This window comes from Talpa occidentalis, unplaced genomic scaffold (assembly GCF_014898055.3).
Source record: "Talpa occidentalis isolate TD23 unplaced genomic scaffold, MPIMG_talOcc4v2.1 talOcc4.15, whole genome shotgun sequence".
In the NCBI taxonomy this organism is placed as follows: domain Eukaryota; kingdom Metazoa; phylum Chordata; class Mammalia; order Eulipotyphla; family Talpidae; genus Talpa; species Talpa occidentalis.
The window spans coordinates 44,481,113-44,497,268 of NW_023601543.1; the positions used below are offsets into that span (position 1 = coordinate 44,481,113).

The 16,156-nt window shown below is 40.1% G+C and overlaps 1 pseudogene; it reads right to left on the reverse strand.

The window, feature by feature from the left end:
* Positions 1-12,200: 12,200 nt before the first annotated feature.
* Positions 12,201-12,999, reverse strand: LOC119246667 (dnaJ homolog subfamily B member 1-like; annotated as a pseudogene).
* Between the last annotated feature and the right edge of the window lie 3,157 nt (positions 13,000-16,156).

Sequence of the window (16,156 nt, forward strand, 5' to 3'; positions counted from 1 at the left end):
CTTGTATGCATAAATAAATATATCTTTTTTAAAAATATGAAGGACTTTTACTTCCTAATAAAAAAACTTACTATAATGCTACAGTGGTAAAGACAGTATGGTCCTAGCAGAGGGACAGACATTCACATTAATGAAACTGAATTGAAAATCCAATTGGCAATGGGTTTTTGAATTTGAAATCAAAAGCAAAGGCAGCAAAAGTAAAAATATATAGATCGTGCCACATCATACTAAAATACTTCTGCACAATGGAGAAAACCATTAACAAAATAAAATTCAATCTACAGAATAGTAGAAAATATTTGCAAATTTTGTATTTGATATCCCAAATATAAAAAGAACTAATGCAACTTAATGGACCAAAATAAACCAATTTGTTTAAAAATGGGCAATGAGTCTGAATAGACAAAGGTACATGAGAAGATATTCAAGATTGCTAATCACCAGGGAAATGCAAATCAAAATCACAATAAATATAACCTCACACTTGTTAGAATGGCTATTATAAAAAAACACAAGGGGCCTCCCTGGTGGTACAGGGGTTAAGTCTCAGCACTATCAAGCTATCACCAGCCACTGCCACAAACATTTGATCCCTGGTCAGGGAGATGACCCAGACTGCGCAACAGACCTCTCCTGTACTGCCTGCCGCTCCCCTCAGCAGTATGTCTCAGTAGGTCCTCCTTTTCTGCTCCCTTCTCCGTCTCTACTCTCTAGTGAATCCTGTCACCCCACTTCTTCTATGCAAAAAAAAAAAAACCCACAAGAAATAACAAGTGTTGTTGAAGGTGTGGAGAAAAGGGAGCCCTTAGACACAGTTGGTGGGAAGCTATATTGGTGATGTCACTATGCAAAACAGTATGGAGGCTCATCAAAACTTAAAAAAAATACAATGCTACCTAGACTGTTTGGAGCTGGGAAAGGGCTGCCCCCACAGCCAAAGGTGAGCTGAAAAGCACCCACAAGCCTGGCCCCATCTGGCCACAAGTTGGAGCCCAGAGGGGGATCCAGGCACCATCGGGGTAGATTGCAGGCACAGGGAAGTGCCCGCCTGACTCACCATTTTAGACCAGGGATCTTTGTGTCCAGAACCCACCAAGACTGGGTGGAGCTGGGAAAGGGCTGCCACAACAGCCAGAGGTGAGCTGAAAAGCCCCTACCAGGCAGGCCCCATCTGGCAGCCAGTCCAAGCCCGGAGGGGGATCCAGTGATTTGGAGGCCACAACCAGGGCAGTCTATGTGACTGCAAGACCCACCTCTGGAATTAAACAAATACAGAAGGAGGAGATTTTCTGTGACAGCGACCACTAACATATTCATAGTACCACTGCATACTGGACTTCTGGCGTAACAGTTTTTGACTCGATTGGACCACCAGTTTCCAACATTCCAGAAAGAGCACACCAAAAAGATGCCAGCCAGTACAAGCAACACAGTGTTCTAACACAAAGGACAAATTAGAAAACAAGCAGTAGGGAGAAGAAAAACTACAAGCAACCAAGCAAGTCAAGGAAAAGTCACACCACAAAAAGAAAATTACCCACCAGAATGCAACAACAGTGACTTGGAAGAACTTCTGAGCCTTCCAGATAGAGAATTTAAAATTGCCATGATTAAAAAACTGAAAGAAGTCATAAAGGAAAACAATGATAAGGGTAAAATAATCAATGATCAGAAGAATGAAATTGAGTCCCTACAGAGGGAAGTGAAAGAAATGCAGGAGATCAAAGAATTAATGGAGGAGCTAAAGAACTCTGGTAAAAGCAGTGAAAGCAGAATAGATGAAATGGAAGAATGAATAAGTACTCTCAAAGACACAGAAATAAAAAAAACAAACAAAACAAAAAAGGAAAGAGAAATACGAAGGAAAAAGAATGAAGAAAAACTTTGGGAACTATTGGACTCCATTAGGAAAGGAAATATAAGAGTTAAAGGAATCCCAGAGGGAGAGGAGAGAGACATAGGAACAGAGAAAATATTCAAGGAAATAATTGAAGAGAACTTCCCTAACATGAAGAAGGTGCTGAAAATAGACATACAAGAAGCAAGAAGAACCCCAAACTTCCATGATGAAAGGAAAAATACAGCAAGACACACAATAGTAAAGCTCCCAAGAATCCAAGACAAGGAAAAAATAATGAAGCTGATAAGAGGGATAATATACAAAGATAAAGATAACATACAAAGGAAAACCAATCTGGCTGACATCAGACTTCTCCAAAGAAACACTACAGACAAGGAGAAAATGGAGGGACATAGACAACAAACTCCAAAACAATAAATGCTAACCAAGAACACTCTATCCCACAAAGCTTTCCTTCCTCTATGAAGAAAGAATAGGACCTACCCAAACAAACAGAAACTCTGGAATTTCATTACAACTGAACCCCCACTCCAAAAACTACTACAAGGAGTCCTAAAGCCAGAACCAACAGAGGGATGAATAAGAATGAAACAAGAGAAAAATAAATAAATAAATAAACAAAAACAGAGAAAAGACAAACAAAATGGCAAATACACACACTAACATATCAATATTAACTCTAAATGTAAACGGACTAAACTCTTCAATAAAAAGACACAGAGTCACAGGCTGGATTAAGAAACAATACCCAACCTTTTGCTGCCTCCAGGAAACACATTTAACTACAGAAGATAAAAATAGACTGAAAGTAACAGGATGGAGGACAATCCTATAGCAAATGGACCAAAAAAGAAGGCAGGAACAGCTATACTTATATCAGATAAAACAGATTTCAAACTCAAAAAGATAAAAAGAGACCCAGACGGTCACTACATTATGATCAAGGGGACAATACTTCAAGAACAAATAACACTCATTAACATATAATCACCAAATGAAGGAGCACCAAAATATATCAGAAAACTATTATCATCTCTGAAAACAGACATAAGAGGAAACACATATGTAGTAGGAGACTTTAACACACCACTATCAACAATGGATAGATCAAGGAGACAAAAATTAAGACAGGACACTAAAGCTCTAAATAAGGATCTAGAGCTCATGGGCTTAACAGACATCTATACAACACTAAACTCAAAAAAATCTGAGGGCCTCCCCGGTGGCGCAGTGGTTGAGCGCTGGGTTGCGAAGCTGCCCGCGGCCTCTGTGCAGCTCTGCTTCAATCCCCAGCTGCTCCCCGGCCACGGGAGGAGGATCCCACATGGCACGCAGACCTCTCCTACTGCCCGCTGCTCCCCTCAGCAGTGTACTTTGGTCCCTCTGCCTGCTCTGTTCCCCGCTCTGGCTCTGGTGAATTCTCTCACCCTCCCGCGCTTCTGACTGTACCCAGTGCTTGTATAAACAAACAAACAAGTAAATAGATAAATAAATAAAACATGCCTCTATAAAAAAAAAAAAAAACAAAGAGAAGAAAAATTAAAAAAAAAAAATCTGAGTACACATTTTGTCCAGTGCACATGGATCATTCTCCAGGATCAATCACATACTGGGACACAAGACAAACATCAACAGATACACCAAGATTGAAATCATATCAACCATCTTCTCTGACCATGAAGGCATCTAACTAGAAATAAACCATAAAAAGAAGGCCAGGAACCCTCCTACATCATGAAGATTGAAACCCACACTATTAGAAGACCACTGGACTAATAAGGAGATCAAAGAAGAAATTAAAAAATACTTTGAGTTGAATGACAAGGAGGACAACAATTTCCTAAATGTATGGGACATTGCAAAAGCAGTAGTAAGAGGAAAATATATAGCAATACAGGCTCACATCAAGAAACAAGAAAGAGCTCAAAGAAACAACCTAATCTCACAGCTCAAAGAACAAAAAAGAACAACAAAACCCTAAAACCAGTAGAAGAAAAGAAATAATAAAAATCAAAGCAGAGATAAATGAAATCAAAACTAAAAAACAATCCAAAAGATCAATGAAACCAAAAGCTGGTTCTTCGAAAAAAATAAATAAAATAGACAAACCCCTAGCCAGGCTCACAAAGGAAAAATGGGAGAAAGCACAAATCAATAGGATCACAAATGAAAGAGGAGAAATCACAACAGACACAGCAGAAATCAAATGAATAATCAGAAACTACTATGAACAGTTATATGCAAACAAGCTCAACAATCTAGAAGAGATGGACAAATTCCTACAACTCCACAATCACCCAAAGCTAGATAAAGAAGAAATAGAACACCTAAACAGACCAATCACAATAGTGAAGTTGAAATGGTAATCAAAACCCTCCCCAAAAACAAAAGCCCAGGACCTGATGGATTTACAAATGAATTCTACCAAACATTCAGAAACAAATTAGTGCCTACCCTTCATAAACTCTTTCAAAAAATTGAGAAGGAAGGGATAATACTGAACATGTTCTATGAAGCCAACATTATACTAATACCAAAACCCCACAAGGACAACACACACACACAAAAAAAAAAAAAACTACAGGGCCTCCCTGGTGGCGCAGCGGTTGAGCGTTGGGTTGCGAAGCTGCCCGCGGCCTCTGCGGCGCCGGTTCGATCCCCGGCTGCTCCCCTGCCACCGGAGGAGGGTCCCACATGGCGCGCAGACCTCTCCTGCCGCCCACTGCTCCCCTCAGCAGTGTACCTCGGTCCTTCTGCCTGCTCTGCTCCCCGCTCTGGCTCTGTGAATTCTCTCACCCTCCCGCGCTTCTGACTGTACCCAGTGCATGTATAAACAAAACAAACAAACAAACAAATAAATAAAAAACATGCCTCTAAAAAAAAAAAAAAAAAAAACTACAGGCCAGTCTCTCTAATGAACATGGATGCAAAAATCCTCAATAAAATTTTAGCTATCAGAATCTAACAATGTATCCATAAGATAATTCACCATGACCAAGTAGGATTTATTCCAGGAACACAAGGATGGTTCAACATCTAAAAATCTATCAATGTAATCCAACAGATCAACAAAAAGAAATATAAAAACCATATGGCAATATCAATAGATGCTGAGATAGCTTTCGACAAAGTACAACACCCATTTATGATATAGGCCCTTGAAATTCTTGGGATACAAGGAACATACCTCAACATCATAATGGCCATATATGACAAGCATTTCCATTAAGATCTGGAACAAGACAAGAATGTCCACTCTCACCACTGCTTTTCAGTATAATACTGGAAGTCCTAGCCAGAGCAATAAGACAAGAGAAAGACATACAAGGAATCCAAATAGGGAAGGAAGAAGTCAAACTATTACTATTTGCAGACAATAGAGAACCGCAGAAACTACACAGAAAAACTAATCAGTTTAGTAAAGTAGCAGAATACAAAATCAACACACAAAAATCAGTAGCCTTCCTATACACAAACAATAAATCTGAAGAAGAAGAATTCAAGAAAATCATCCCTTTTATTACTGAAACGTAAAAAGTCAAATACTTGGGAATAAACCTAACAAAAGAGGTTAAGGACCTATACAAAGAAAACTATAAAACACTGTCAAAAGATACAGAAGACACAAATAAATGGAAAGACATCCCCTGCTCATGGATTGGAAGAATTAACATTATCAAAATGGCCATCCTACCAAAAGCAATTTACAGATTCAATGCTATTCCAATAAAAATTTCAATGACATTCTTCAAAGAAATAGAGCAAATATTGATGAAATTCATACGGAGCCACCAAAAACCCCAAATAGCCAAAGCTCTCCTGAAAAAAAAAAGGAAGGGAATGGAGGCATCACACTCCCCAGATTTCAAACTATATTACTAAGCCATAATAATCAAAACTGCATGGTATTGAAATAAGAACAGACACATGGACCAATGGAACTGAATAGAAAATCCAGAAATAAACCCACAGATTTATAGTCAACTAATCTTTGACAAAGGAGCCAAGAATATATAATGGAGCAAAGAAAGTTTGTTCAATAAATGGTGCTGGGAAAACTGGGTCACTACATGCAAAAGAATGAAGCTTGACCACTACCTCACACCATGCACAAAAACCAACTCAAAATGGATTAAAGAACTAGACATAAGACCTGAAACCATAAAATATGTAGAAGGAAATATAGGCAAAACACTACATGACATGCACCTCAGCAACATCTTTAAAGACTCATCACCTAAAGCAGTGATAGCAAAGTCAAAGATAAATAGCTGGGACTACATCAAATTAAAGAGCTTCTGTACAGCAAAAGAGACAGTAACCAAAACAAAGAGACACCCCAGGGATTGGGAGAAAATTTTTGCACACAATGCTAATGATAAAGGACTGATCCCAAAAATCTACAAAGAGCTGAAGAGACTCAACAAAAATAAAGTAAATAATCCAGTCAAAAAATGGGCAGAAGAGCTAAAAAGGAACTTCTCCAAAGAGGAAATGCAAATGGCCAACAGGCATATGAAAAAATATTCAGCACCACTTGTAATCAGGGAAATGCAAATCAAAACTATAATGAGATAACATCTTACACCAGTGAGAATGGCACATATTTAAAAAACTAGCTACAACAAATGTTGGCCAGGATGTGGACAAAAAGGAACTCTCTTGCACTGCTGGTGGGAGTGCATAGTGGTCCAACCACTATGGAAAGCTCTGTGGAGATTCCTCAACCTGCTAAAGATGGAGCTTCCATATGATCCAGCAATTCCACTCCTAGGTATTTACCCAAGGGACACAGAATCATTAATTCAAAAGGGCATCTGCATCCCTATGTTTGTAGCAGCTCTATTTACAATAGCTAAGCTATGGAAACAACCCCAATGCCCAAAAATAGATGACTGGATCAAGAAGATGTGGTACATATAGACAATGGAATACTACTCAGCAATCAAAAAAGATAAACTCCTGCAATCTGCAGCAACATGGATGGAGCCGGAAGAGATCATGCTCAGCGAAATAAGCCAGAAAGAAAAAGAAAAGTACCAGATGGTCTCACTCATAGCAGGAATTTAGAAGACTTAAATAAGGGACCTGGAAAATGACTAATTATAATAAAGTAAAAATTAAAATCAACAAGCAACTATAAACCAGAGACACACTATGGGGGGGGAGGGGAAGAGGGATTAGGGTCAAAATAAGGAGGGGGGAATTTTATGGGGGATTTAACCAAGATGAAGATGCATACATTGTGCAAAAATGAAAAATGATTTAAAATATATAAAATAAAATAAATTTTAAAAAATACAATGCTGCAATGAAAATGGGGTTAATACATGTTTTTTTTTTCTTTGGATAGATACCCAGAGTGGAATGGCTGCTAGTATTTTTGTCATTTTTATAGAACACACTCGCTGGCATTCTCACTCTAGCATGCTGTCATCTTTATTTGTAATACTTAAAATCTGGAGGCTACTCAAATATCTACCCAAGAATGGGTAAATAATTTGTGGTATATTCATATAATGGAATACTATTCAGCAATAAAAAATAACAGGCTACTGATACACAACAACATGGATAAATAATTTTTAATGTAGCCAAATTAAGTGAAGCTAGGCACCAAAGAACACTTACTGAAGAGTTGTGGGTTTTTTTAAGATTTATTTATTTTTATACAAGAGCTGGGGTACAGACCAGAAGTGCAGGAGGGTGAGAGGATTCACCAGAGACAGAGCAGGGAGCAGAACAGGCAGAAGACAGAAATACACTGCTATGGGGAGCAGCGGGTGCGACAAGAGAGGTCTGCTGAGCCATGTGGGATTCTTGCCAGCCGGTGGGGATCAAAATGGCACTGCAGAGGCTGCAGACAGCTTCACAGCATGGCGCTCAACCCGCTGCGCCACCAGGGAGGCCCTGGAGAGTTGTATTTATGTGATGTTTAAAAACAGGCCAAACTGAAGATTCTAGATTGGGCCTAACTCAACAAGCTTGAGTCCCCTAAACTAGGACATGGTTAGTGCTACACATATTAATGTGAAAATTAAGTTGAATATTCACAAAAATTTTTGTTAATAAGTCAGATGACAAGGACCTTTTTGTGTCCAAGATTAATCAACACTTCCACAAATATGTATTAACCACTCAGTTTTACCACAATGCCGTAGAAGATGCATAAACACAAAATATCTCCCTTGAAAGACGACACAACAAATATACTGAGAATATTAAATAAAACAATTAAATAATCACAATGCAATTAAATAATGGTTTATTACATGTAAAATGATCACACACACTAAGTGCTTTTAAAGTTTAGAGAAACCTGTGAATAGAAGAGTTGAAGAAAGGATTGAGAAAATACTGGAGTTTGATTTGAGCCTTGAAGATAAGAGAGTATCTGAGACGGTAGAGACCCAGATTCTTTTTTCTGGCTTCCTCTAAATTTGTTTATCTTTGATTTTTGATAATTTAGCAGTGATATGTCTTGGTGTAGGTTATTTTGTCTTTAGAAATTTTGGTGTTACCGCTTCTTGGCCTTTTGGCTAAGATGAATTGTAAAAATGGGGGTTTTCTGTCTGCTTCCTAGACATCCCTGTTTATTTCATTCCTTAGGTTTGGGAACTTCTCAGCTATTATTTCTTTGAAAATGATCTCTCTCTCTCTCTCTCTCTCTCTCTCTCTCTCTCTCTCTCTCTCTCTCCCCCCTTACTCCCTCCCGCCCTCCCTCCCTCCCTCTCTCTCCTGAATCCCCAATAACCTTATGTTTCCTCTTCTGATTGAGAATGATATTGATATTTCTCATAGTTTCATTTTTCCTATGTCTTGTTTCTTTTTTTTCCAATTGAACGACTTTACATTTGTATCTTCTATTTCTGAAATTCTGTCTCCTTTCAGTTTAGTTCTATTTAAAGCCCTTTTGGTATATGTCTTCTTCATATTCAGAGTCTCATTTTGTGTTCATTTAATATTTTCACTCTCTATGGTAAAGAACTCTGTTTGTTCCTGGATCTCCCTTTCTATGACCTTGCACCAGATTGTCTGTCTTTGACTGACCTTCTAGTAGCTCATTTTAAATTGTTTATATTGTTGTTTTAAGGTCTGCCTTATAAGTTCTCTATTCAGTATCCTTTGTATACTTCCCCGAATTTCTTTTCTCCTCTTTTTTGCTTTTCCATGTCGTGTTCAGATGTTCCTTACTTCCTAAGCTTGTTTTGCCTGCTTGCTTGCTTTTCTTTCTTTCTTTCTTTCTTTCTTTCTTTCTTTCTTTCTTTCTTTCTTTCTTTCTTTCTTTCTTTCTTTCTTTCTTTCTTTCTTTCTTTCTTTCTTTCTTTCTTTCTTTCTTTCTTTCTTTCTTTCTCTCTCTCTCTCTCTCTCTCTCTCTCTCTCTCTCTCTCTCTCTCTCTCTTGCAGTTGGGGTACTGTGGATTTAGTTTTGGTTTGTTTCTCATCTTTGTTTACCTTGGCATGAGGTGAGGGCAGGAGGGGAGGCTAGGTCTAAATACTCAGTCTCGCTCTTGTTGAGGTATAAAGGTGCTCACCTCTGCCTCCCATCCTCTCTGATCACAGCATCCTCTGTTCAGTGCTTCCATTGCCTTAACTTCCTGCCCACCTCCCTGCCACGGGTCGTGTTCCACGACGCTTGTGTCTCCTGGAGAGGTGGGACTGGCTGTGGCCCACAGGGCTCATGCTGTGGGACTCAGTTGGCCCCAGAAGGCAAGGGGTGCCCAGTCAGGTTGTGTATCCTGTCGCCCAGCAATGGCCATAAGCTATGGCCATTGTCACTGCCATTATAGCTCAAGCCTGAGTTTGACGGACCAGGGCTGCAAGTGCTGTGCTACCACTTAATTATTTCCAAGGAAAAGGTACTGTCTCTCACCATTTCTTCTTTCTGCTGTTGGGCCTGTGACCGAGACTGGCACAGCTCTACATGAAAACTGTTTGTTCTGTTACCTCTAGGAGAGAAGTAGGGCGAGCAGTCCTTGTGAGCTGCGGCCACACGTGACTGCGCTCCCTTTCCAGAGTCCTTCCAGTGAGGTTCTCCATGCAGAGCACACCCTGGAGGGCCTGGAAGGCCAGCCCTCGGCCTGGTCTGCTGGCCAGGGAATGTCCTTTCCTGGTCACGCTCCCCTCACCTCTTCCCTCTCTTTCCCAGAAGCCAGCAGCCAGCCTCAGTGCAAGTCCTCTGGGGGACAAAAATGAGATTCTGTGGGGGAGTATCTGAATCTTTCTGTGAGCAAATATTATTTCTTATAGTTGGTTTTAGGAGAGAAGGTGATGCCAGCCTCTCTATTCTGCCATGATGTGGGTGGTGCTTCATTTTTTCTTTATCATTGATGCCTCAAAACTTCACAATGATGCATCTTCGTGTAGGTCATTTCACATCTAGAAACTTGTATATTCTGTCTGCTTCCTGAATATTTATGGTAGTTCTTTTCTTATGATTGGGAAGTTCTCAACTATTACTTCAATGAACAAGGTCTCTTCTCCCTTCCCTCTCTCTTCACTTTCGGTGATATGCATTATCCTTGTTTCCTCTGCTAATCAATCTGATACTTCACATAGGGTTTCATCAATTTTCCTAGATCTTCTTTCTTTCTTCTTCCAATTGGGTGATTTGTACATGTACAACTTTTATTTCTGAAATTCCTTCCTCTCAATATTAAGTCTACTGAACTTTCCATACCTGCTTTTAGTTCTTTTATTGTATTCCTCATATCCATCATTCCTGCTTGGGTTTTTAAAAAAGATATTCTTTGTATCTTATTTAATATTTTAAATAGATATTCATTTCTTTGTTGAAGAATTCCTTTTGATCCTAGACATTTTCCCAATATCCTGAATCTACCATTCTGTGTTTGAGTCTTGAACTTCTTTAAGCTTCTTTACGATTTTCTGCTAGTTCCTCCATTTATGTCATAATGCTTTAATTAAGCTCTATTATTCTTTTCCACCATGAGTTCCCTGATTTGTCCGTTCCTTCTCATGGGTGTGCCCTCCCCAGCCCCCCAGGAAGTGGCACTATGGCTTTAGTCTTGGCATCCTTGTTTTTCAAGGAGGGATGGAGGGATGCTGGCTGGGTGAAATATGGGGACATGGGAGCCCAGATGTCTCAAGTAAGTGTTCAAAACCTTGGGTGGGGGAAGGTACACTAGGACTGGGAAGCCTGTGCCAGTGCCTGTCTCTCCCTGCCAGAGCCTGCTCCCAGGCCTACATCTCAATATCACGGGATGCCACAGTTGGCAGCAGATTTCTCTCCAGCCTCAGAAATCACTCCCTGGATGGGGGAGGAGGGACAATGCTCTACCGTGGCTCACACCTTAACCGACCAATACTCTGGGGCTGATTGGAAAGTAGTGGATTAAGCACACAGAACTATAATGTAAAGAATAAAAGAAAAGAAGGGATATAAATTAAAACTTCAATAATAAGATAAGGGAAACAAAAAGTTCAAAAAAAGAGGAGGGCAGATGTCAGCATCACGGTGGAGTAAGGTGCTACCGTCCAGGACAAGCCCTGGAATATAGAGAAACCGAACAAAGGGTCAGGAAAAAAGCAAAACCTGCAAGTTGAGGGCCTCCCTGGTGGCGCAGGCAGTTGAGCTCTGAACTGTGAAGCTGTCTGCAGCCTCTGCAGCGCGGGTTCGATCCCTGCGGGCCAGGGAGAATCCCACATGGCGCGGCAGACCTCTCCTGTCTCCCGCGCTGCTCCCCTCAGCAGTGTATTTCCTCAGTCTGCCTGTTCTGTTCCCCGCTCTGTCTCTGGTGAATCCTCTCACCCTCTCCCCCGCATCTCTGGCCTGTACCCCGGTTTTTGTATAAAAATAAATAAATCTTCAAAAAAAAATTTTTTTTCCAGAAAAAACCCCTGCAAGTTGGCCATAGACCTGAGGCATCCAGCAGGAGAGAGGGAGGGAGAGGGGTCAAAACAAGGAGGGAAGCGCACAAGGGACTATGGTGATGGATGGGTCACGGGTGATGTGGTGGTTGGAGAACTACAGGGACTACACCTGAGGGGAGAAATCAAATACTGTCCAAAAATGAACAACGATGTAACAAAATAAATAATAAAAAATAAAATAAAAATGATAAAACATCGAAAAAAATAAAAGACAAGCCATACAATATCTTTGATAGAAACACACACACAAATAAAGATTACACATGAAAAAAAAATTTGTGCCTTTGAAAGATCATAGCATGTTCTCTGGAAAATGTTCAGCAGTACAAAAGCCCTCCCGGGCGTCCCCCCACCTCTTCTCAAAAGTCTACAACTGGTGGAAACGTCCAGAAACCCTTGCGTTCTGGAAGGGTCCCTGGCCAGTCCTTGAAGACACAGGTAGTTACATCTGAAGAACCTGTTCAGGTCCGGTTCTTGTTGTCTGCGGAATGCTTTGGGGTAAAATCATTTCAAATTCTATAACGAGGTCTCCGCGTTTCTCGGGTGTTTTTTGGCGGGGTGATTGTCCAGGTACTTACCCCGCCCGCCTCCCCCACCCCCACACCCCCCCCCTCCCGCCGCATGCCAGGCCGGATGACATCTTTGAATACGAGGAGTGTGGCCCTGCTGTGCAAAGTGGGGACAGTCACTGCACAGCCACACAGAGCCTCCCACAGGTTGCTCCTCACCAGGTAAACGACTCAGAGCCATCGCTCTCAAAGATGCTGCGTGGCCTTCACAATGGAGATGATGCCTGCAGGAATGTTGTTGGAAGTCTGGTCTCCTTTGGGGAACACGATGTTAGTCGCTTCTTTCTACCCCCACTTCACTTCGATGGTCATGAGTTTGTCTTCATTACAAAAGCTCTTTCCATACGGGTTCAGCTGCTTATGGGGGATTTTCACCTTCTCGGTACCGACGCTATAGGTCTCTTCAAGTGAGACCCTAAAGTCGTGGGTGACGAGAGAGGGGTGTCTTGCTTCTTTTGGGTGGCTCTTGGGCAGGGGAGGAGCGGCCAAAGTTCATGTTGGTGAAGCCAGCCACGCACATGGGGAAGCCAGAGAACGCGTCATCTGCGCCCATGCTTTCCTCTTGTTCTGCGGACCAAAAAAGATGTCTACAGGTTTTCGACCACTGAAGAACTCCGCAATCATGGCATTAGGGTCTCCTTGGAACACAGAAGGAAAAGAGGTACGGTTAGCACCACCGCAGCTTGCGGCTTTGGGGCTGCTGACCTTTGGGCCTTCTTCCCAGTAGGGGTGGAAGATCTGGCCTTTGCGCCTCAGCAGGTCTTGGCATCTGGAGCTGGGCTCTCCTTGAACTTCTCCTAGGCGTGGGGTTCCTCGTTCTTCCTCACACTTCCCTTCTCCTTCCCCTCTTGTAACCACCATATTTGTTTGCCTTATTTATGTATTAGTATTAGTAGTAGTATTATTTATAGAGAGAGGAAAACCATCTGAGAGTTGTCTTTCACTTTCTGATTTACTTCACTTTACATAATCACATAAAGAGCTATCTATTTTGTTCCAAAAGGCACTATTTTATCTTTTTTTAATAGTTCAGTAGTATAACATTGGGTATACATACCCCAATTTCTTTATCCACTTGTCTGTTAATGGACATTTAAGGTATTTTCATGTCTTAGTTATTGTGAATGATGCTACTGTGAAGATAAAGGTGCATAAATCTATTCAAATTAGTGTTTTCATATTCCTCAGATAAATGCATAGGAGAGGTATTGCTGGGTCTTAAGGTATTTCCATTTTTAATTTTTTAATGTTTTGTCTTTTATTGAGGTAATATTGATTTACAACACTATATGTGATTTAGGGGTATAGGTTCACAACTTTCAGATTATGTTACCACACAACACCTACCACCAAAGCACCCATAATCTTCTACCATAATCCATTGGTCCCCCTTTGCTCCCAACCTTCTCCCTCGCCTATGGCAACCTCAATTCCACAATCAGATTTTAGTTTTGGTTTAGTTTTGTCTGTTCATCTGTTTTGTTTCTTTATGTTCCACATGCATGAAATCATTAGCATTTGACTTTCTCCTTCTTACTTATTTCACTCAGCATAATCCCCTCTAGTTCCATTATTAGATTTTTAAGGAATCTACACACCATTTTCCATAGGGACTGAACCAATGTACATTCCCACCAATAGTAAAAAAGAGCTCCTTTTGTATATATCAAATCATTCTTGCATTTCCTGGGATAAACTGCATTTGTTCATTGTGTGTAATCTTTTCAATATGCTGCTGGGTTTGGTTTGCTAGTAATTTCTGGGGCATTTTTGCACTCATAATCATTTTGAACATTTCATCTAAATTATGAACTATTTTCTCATTAAATTGTTGGTATTATTCCCTTAAAATCCTTTTATTTCATTATGATAGGTGTTATTCACCCCCTCTTCTTTCCTGATTCTAAGAAATTGAGTCATTCATCTCTTTTTCAGTATTTCTAAAGATGTCAATTTTGTTGATCTTTTCATAGAACCAGGATTTGATCTCTGTGGCTTTTTAAATAAAACCCACACAAATATAAAATCAGGCTTAGAAACCCCTAAATCCCTATTACAAATCACAGCATATATAATTTCTCTGTCAAATGAGATTCTTCTTTTTCCAAATGATTATAAGGAAGAGTTTGTACTGTTTCAATGTTTGTCAGTGTTACTATGGTATCTCTTCACATATTTAAAGATTGCTATTAACATCCTCCTCCCACATCAGTCCTTTGCTAATTCCTTGGTGACATGTATTACAAAACTGAAAGAGAAATCCTGTTTCTATCCTACCTGCTTCTCAGTACCACATAGAACAATAACTATTTCAGTCTTCTTTGGTCAGGTAATGTAGTCATTGTAAATAGACTCTTGAATTCCAGGTTCTGCTATAAATGGCCTATTTGGGAAAGTGGGCATATTTGCATTACTAACATATCCCTTCTTTTTTTTTTTTTTTTTTTTTGACCCTGCTCTCTCATTTTCTTCAGAAATAACGTACCTAAACTGGGGCATCCCTTGAAGTTCAAATTCCTTGCCTTCTAGATGAGGAAGCTGGTTTATTTAGAGAAAAATGGAGTTGCCCAGGTGGCAGAGTTTGGACTAAACCTTTCTAATTGCAGGACTAATAAGAAGTGAAGAAGACTGAGCAATGTTACTGGCATAAAACTGAGGGTAAAACAAATGAAAGAACAAAAAAGAAAGGAGAAGCAAACGAAGTAATGGGAAACAGGAAAGATAATAGAGAAATCTAAAAGAAAGGGTTGTGAACTTGGAGAGCCACTAATCCCTGTAAAAGATCAGATGACATTCTATTATTTTATTTCCTTTCTTTCCTCTGTTTCTTATGCCATTCGTATGTGAGTCCCTTTCAGATTACTAAAGACATAATGCAAAAAAAAAAAAAGGTACTGCATGAAGTTTCAGTCAACTACCTGAACTGTCCAGGTTTTTGAGATTATAACGTTTGTTTAGTCACTGAAAGTACCATATTACCCTTTTAGATTCACCTGCCAACCCTTTTGATCTAGAAAATACTTTTTGATTTTGAATTAAAATCACTGGGCTTTGCGCGGAATCTCTAAAATCCCAATTTTTTTAATATTATATATTTACTTTTTAAGTCAGACAAGATGACAAAGAACTACTCACATAACTCATTTGCAAAAGAACACTCCATTAGTTTCGATTCTGTCCCCACCAAAGTGTAAAGTGGGGGTGAGATTTGTGAAAATATGGCTGATAAAATTGATACCCAGCTCTTTTCTTTGCTAATGGTTTCCTCCCTCTCCTCAGTGCTATTCAGATAAAGCACAGGAAAGTCCACTTCTCCTGAAGATATTCCAAGGCATGTGAAGCTCTATTGTATGTCCAACAGAGAGGGGTTTCAAATTGATGAGGGAAAGGAACTGGTAGGGTTCATTCTAGTATAACATGATCATAAACACCTCCCTTCTAACAGGTTTTTTTCCCCTGAAAACAATGAAAACCAGGATAGCCCTTTTTATTTGCTGTGAAAATCCTCACCTTTTCCCGCAATATAACCAAAGAAGGAGGAGTGAGGAGGAACCCTGCTGCATATCAAAGGCATGTGAAATGTTAAGAGAGTTTGTTGCTCCAATATGACAGATAAGACCTCAAACCCCTAGACAACGTAGCTCAAAGGAAGCGATTTCTTAGCCCCATAACTCCTGGACAAAGAGAAAAACATCAGCTTTCAAAAGAAGCTTAGTTCTGGGTTTGTCTCAAGTTTTTTAGGGGATATGAATAACAGTGCCAACTTCAGATTGGATAAATGAGGAAATAAGAGGGACAGCATAATGAATTAACATCCCGGTGGGGAATG